We start from the raw sequence: 6,623 nt of genomic DNA, 5'->3' as shown, positions 1-6,623 counted from the left end.
GGCTATTATTGTGTTGTACAGAACTAAGGAAGAACTGATGACGGCACAGGTTAAGCTTTGGTTGACCAATGAGTGGAAAGGGGTATTTCATTCCCACCCACAAGTGGAAACTGAATTTTGAAGTTGTTTATCCATTTTATACCCTTACGCATAAAAACAAAAAAATTAAGCCATATTATTATTATTATTATTATTATTATTTTGTTTTCAGATTTAAAAAAAATATATTTTTATTTAGTTATTTGTTTGCTTTCAATATAAAAAAAAAATACGATTTACTATTTTTCATAGTGTGATTATTGGTGAATTGCATTAAAACTTGTTAGGATTGACCCACAAACATTATAATAATTATTAAACATAATTATTAAAAGCCACCTATATGGAACCCACAGCAATCAAAAAACAAAACATAAAAAAAAGTTTTTCGCTTCGATTTTTAATTCACAGATAGTAAGTCAAATTTATATAAATGAACTGTCTTAAGCAGGACCTGACAGCTGTATTTTTGAATGTGACTGCTTTGTGAATGTAGCCCAAGAGATCACATCCTGTAGCCAACCAACCATGTATCCATCAACTAATAATGGCAAAAAAAAAAAAAAAAAAAATCATACTGAATAAATATACAGATGCAATTTTTTATTGGCTTTTTTTTCCCATTCTGTCTGCAGTGGCGTTGACAAGTCAAGTCCATTTTTAGGTCAGTGCACAAACAGCTTGAACATGGCACTGAATGGATCACCATCTAACAGACAAGTCAATGCTATATTGTGCACTTGTCACAGAATAACACATGCACTTTCACACACTTGCAACCTCTTGCCCTCACACATCCGCGTATCTATCACTCTTCTCATTTCGCTGCACTAGTGTGTCCTGCCTGTTTGCTGTGAGTACCCTGTAGGTGATTATTGATTTCTTTTAGCTAAATGGTTTGTTGTTTAATTACTTTAAAATGTTTTTTTAATAAAATGAAAAAACATGCTTTAAAAAAGATTACCAAAAATCAAACACCTTAAAACTTCTTACACACTATCAAAATAGAAAGCGAATTTTATAGACATGAGTGTTTTTGTCATCATAATAAGATACATTTTCTGTTGATTCACAGTGAATATTTTAATTATCACAGCATTATCAAAAATTATCACAGCAAGTCTATAGTTTTTTTTTTCTTTCTATGGAATATTGTTAATGTATTGTATTTAATACTATGGTTGTGATGAAAAACTATTGTGAAGAAAGAACCATTACAAAGCTTGTCAGGTTTTGCTTTTCAGCAGTCAGCTTGAGTTAAAAGCCAGAAGCCTTTTTGCTAAAAATGCTGAAGACATACGAACTAGGCTTTCTGTCGCACTGTGCAACTGTCTTTTTCTTTTTAACACAATAGTCCACACTGACTCTGAAAGCAAATGTTACACTTTCTATGTGTATTATGTATGTCTGCACTTTTTCAGCACCTTTTAAAGAGCTTCAGTATCTTGACTTCCTTAAAAGTTGAAAGACTTTGTATTTGTTTGTCATTAATTAAAAAGTAATTACCTATGTGACAGCAGGGAGATATTCAGAAGAGATGTCCATGCTCCTTTTTTCACATGATGAAAAGCGAGATGGTAACCAGTTGTCCAACCACAAAAAAAAAAGACCCATAAAGCAGCATACAGTTATTGTAAGATTAATCTATAATATTTATGTGCTATATTCCAGAATCTTCTTAAGTTATTTGATAATGCTATGTGAGAAAGAGAGACAGAATTTTTAGAGTTCTGCGGCTTCTGGAGTGTTGTGATTCTTCATGAGATGTGAAAAATCAATGGTGTTTGGCATCATGACATTAAACTTAGATGGGAAATATTTATGGATGCACTGTTCTTTTTAAAAATGTTGCATTTGTGTACATGTACTGCCCACTGATTTTACTGAAATGATAACTGATAAGGGAGGTACTGACTTGAACTGTTTTTTAGTTATGCAAGGCTATGGGGTCTCAATACTTCCCAGCACGATCTGTGCTTTTCCAAAAGGAGCCGAGTGGAGTTACATACCGTGTTCCTGCTTTGATCTACATACCTCATTTCAGCTGTTTCTTGGCCTTCTGTGAGGAAAGACTGTCCGGCAGACGCTCAAAGCACATCTGCTGGTCATGCGCAAAAGGCACTTTTATAAAAACTATGTGGAGGCAAGACTGGTTCTGGTATTTATGTTGACACTATTATAGCATAAACTTATAGATATTTTTTTCTTAGTGCAAAAAAAAAAAAATCTGTCATGAAAATGTTGTCCGTTTCTTCCTCAGTGGAAGGACATGGAGGTGTTGAGTACAGCTCGACTGGAGGGCTACCGCTCAATGAACCCCTGCCCTGTTTATGATGAGTTTACTGGCACAGTCTTCTTGTTTTTCATTGCTGTTCTGGGTCACACCTCTGAGTCTTACCAGTTAATTACAGGAAAGAACGTGACACGTCTTTGCTACGTGTCCAGCAGTGACCAAGGGGACACCTGGAGCTCTGTTACAGACCTTACCAGGATACTCATAGGGGACACCATTAAAGGTAAAGTCTGATAGATCTTATACCATATAACAAGCATCCATTGAAACAATGTTAAATCACTGCCATTGAATCAACATCACATCTGCACCCGCAATTAACGTTAAAAAATTTAAATGTAATCAAAAAATATCAACCCGTAATGGCACTCAATCGGCGTTTACAATGTGATGTTGGTTCGAAATCATCTTGCACTCTCAAAAAATGAAACACAGCATCTACAACTGACTTAAAGCCACACAGCCTGAAATCAACTGCAAATAAAGACATTACATCCATAAATCTCAGCAAAGGAGGATTAAACAACTCCACAAACAGCATCACCAGCTTCATGCATTACTAGCAATATTGACTTTTATATTTCTGTCCAGACGTCGCCTGACAGTTCTTAGAATTAACAGAGGTTTAGATGTTGATGATTTAGTTTTTTGTTTGGAGTTACCATTATTGAGATCAGTGATTGCTTTAGTTGGGCTCTTGACCCTTGATTCTTACCATTAGGATTTTTTTTTTTTTTTTTTTTGTTAGTTAGTTAGTTAGTGTAATTGAGTGTTTAAAAACAGTATTTATTATGGTAAAAAAGGCCAGAAAAACATGTGATCAGGTGGTGTTTAAAGTCTAACGTCAACTTTTATCAATTTGTTAATTTATTTTTATTGATCTCAACAATGGTGACAATACTACAATAGTACCCAGCATGCATTGCAGCATGTTTTTTTTTTTTTCTTTAGGTAACCATTGTTGAGGTTTGATATTCTTGATTATTGATGTCTGCTGTGTGTGTGACCAAGTGACACCACAGAAAACCATACTGTTTGGAAACTCCTCTTTATATTAACTGATTATCCACCCAAAACCACTGGCTTTTTGAATGGCTTTTCATTGTAATCAACTGAACGCTAACTATGGAACACCTATTTAATAAGATTTTGGACTCTGAACAGCTCCATAATTGATGATTATCATCACCAGCGTGCTGTATAACAACCAATACCTGATCATATTTTTCTCTCTGGGTTTTTTTTGAGTTATAACAAACATGTTTCATAAAACACATGGCCACAGCGCGTCCAAAAAAAAAAAAAAATCTAAGACAGAAATCAAGGGTCAAGAGTCCAACTAAAGCAAACACTGATCGCTAACATGGTTTACTTCAAATGAAACAATAAATCAACATCTAAACCTTAGTTAATTCTCCAATCAGATCTTCTGTATAGGCGTCTGACAGAAATAAAGTCAGCCTGTGGTTGATATTAATAAGTGGAGCTGGTGATTCTGTTTGTTAACAGCAGCTGTTCATCACTAAAAAGCTCAATCAGCATAATTAATCACTTGATTACATAATTGCAAAGTTTTAAAACTTACATGGTTTAGAAGTAAAGGCAATCTGTTTTACTCAAACGGTTTGAGTTACTGTGACTTGTCAGGTTTTACAGTGTACAAACTCAGATGAAAGATTATTCCTCCATATCACAAAGCAAGAAACTAAAAAGTCAAAACAAAAATAGCAAAAATATAAAGCAAACAATTTACGATTAAAATAAAAATGCTAAGACAGTTTAACTGCATAATTTATTCATATCGCATTGCATGCTGGGAGCCATGGATGAGTTTGATTGGTGCACCCGAGAATGCACTGCAACATGGAGCTTTACGTTGATTGTCAACCATTGTTTAGATCCATATGTGGTTATGATATCTTTTGTTCCGATGCAATGCAGTTTAAATATTTGTGTGTAGCACAACTGGGACAGAGTCTCTGTTGTTAATTTTAATTCTGTTGGATAGAATCACAGTAGATGACTGGTTCAAAGAACTACAAGCTGGCTCTATAAACTAAATGAAACCAATGGAGATTAGACTCTGTCAGCACACTGATTAGTCGTTTCCCCCTCAGACCCCTGTACACATGATTTTAAATATACCAACACACCTTTTTCACTAAAAAATTTTTTGTTTTTTTTTTTGGCCTTAGTTGCCTATAAAAACAAATGTTTTTTTACAACACCGTTAAAGCAGTCACTGAAACACAAATCCTGAAACGGAAGTCAAGGTCAAGAGCCCAACGAAGAAAACACCCATATACCCACAATGGTTAACTTCAAATGTAAATAATAGATCAAACGTCTAAACATCTGTGAGCTGTCAATAAGAATTTCTCTAAACGTCCTGACAGAATGAAAAGTCAATCTGGTTGATAATAAGTGAAGCTGGTTGCTTCTGTTTGTGGGGAGGTTGATTTAAATCCGCCTCTTCTGAGATCTTGAGAGATTGAATGTCTTTTATTTGCAGAATGTGGTGCCTTTAAGTTCAGTTGTATTATTTTTCTTCAAGTTTCTAAGTGCAATCATGATTTTTCACCATCACACTGTTAACACGGAGTAATTTGCATGAACCACTTGACTGTTGAGATGAAATTTCCACCTTCTTTTTTCAACATTAATTTGTAGTGCGAACATGATGTGGATTTCAATACAGTTAACCCCTGACACTTAACTTTTGATTTAACATTGTTGTCCAATGGTTGCTTACTTATCTGAGATTCCTGTCTTTGAATAGGTGAAAGGTTAGCAGTGCATGTGTAATTTTCAAACTGATTTTAAAATATTCTTCTCATATCCCAGAGTAACTAGGGTATAGTCCACTCCAAAATTAACAACATAAGTTTACCTCAAGCCTGATGTTGTTTCCAACAACCATTATGAACTTGTCGTTCTTCTGTGGAACACACAATAGATAATTTCAAGAAATATCCCCTTTGGTGTACTCAACACCACCACTTCAACATAGTGGTTTTGTTTTCATAATAGAATTAAAATTTTTGGGTAACTGTGTCTTGTGCTGAAAGTGTAAACCATAAAATGTTTTTTGTTTTGAGCAGCGTGTTACATATTACAGGCCTTAATTTTTTCAGATTATGCATATCATAAACCATGTTGGCCACATGTGTCACAGATTCTTCACTATATATATATATTTTGTTAATTGCAGACGTTGGACACTTTTTTGCTGTGGGTCCAGGTCACGGAACCCATTTACAATCTGGAAGGCTAAGAAATACCCTTCTTAGCCTACCATATTGACTGCAGCATTGCTTTGGGCATGAAGTGCAAGACTTCAATCACACTCGTTGTTGTTTTTATAGTGACACCAAGGGGAAATCCGTTGCATTTTTGGAGAGGGGGCGTTGTCCACGCCAGAGAGTGTGGATTGTCAGATGGTGTCCAGTAGAATGAGGAAAAATGGAGTAAAACGTTTTGTACGGCCAATGCGCGGAGTGTATCCACAGGTTGGCAGTGTAAAATCAGTTAGCTTGGGGATAATGGGGCTGTTTTTCAAAATGGCCAGCTGGTGGAATAAGACTAAGTTGGAGCCAAAGCATGGTTGCCATGGGCAGTGTAATTGGATGTCCCGCACCAATCTACACGCTCGGGCAATCGCAACCATTTCTGATACGTTTGAGGGTCCATCTACACCCCACGTGCAGTCAGCTAAATCACAAAGGAACTCTTCCTCCTAGTCCACACACCAACATGTGGTAGATACTCACCCCACCTGCTCAAAAGCCCGTCGTGACCTCGGTGTTTTACCTCAGTCTTTTCTCCCTCGAGACCCTACATCTGGTCAGGACCTTGGATCATATATGCATGCCCTAAGTGCATATTCAGACTTGCCCTATGGTTTGAGACTTTCTACTAATTCCCCCGCTGTCCCCTGTCTTTGCCTGCCTATTTTGAGAAACGGGCACACAGAACCGCTTATGTTGAGATTTCTTTCTTCATCTTGACACTGTAAATGAGCTAATCGACCACCTTCCGCTTCCCCACACAACCAAAAAGAAAATGGATCAGAAAGATGAAAGGGATTGTTGATGTGCTGCTTTGTCGGCTGATGGTATTGGTAACAGGACTGATAGTTTCAGAAGACAATAACAAATTGACTCCCGTTCAATTCAAGGGTTAGGTTCAGAGCCAAAAAATGAAAATTAGTCCCATAAAGTACTCACCCTCAAGTCATCCTATGATGTATATGACTCTTCTTTCAGACACATCCAGTTGGAGTTTATATTAA

The 6,623-nt window shown here is 36.3% G+C and overlaps 1 pseudogene; it reads left to right on the top strand.

The window, feature by feature from the left end:
- The first annotated feature begins 850 nt into the window (after window positions 1–850).
- On the top strand, window positions 851–6,623 carry LOC122147621 (annotated as a pseudogene).

Source organism: Cyprinus carpio, chromosome A15 (assembly GCF_018340385.1).
Source record: "Cyprinus carpio isolate SPL01 chromosome A15, ASM1834038v1, whole genome shotgun sequence".
Taxonomy (NCBI): Eukaryota; Metazoa; Chordata; class Actinopteri; order Cypriniformes; family Cyprinidae; genus Cyprinus; species Cyprinus carpio.
This window is presented reverse-complemented; position numbering and strand designations above follow the sequence as displayed.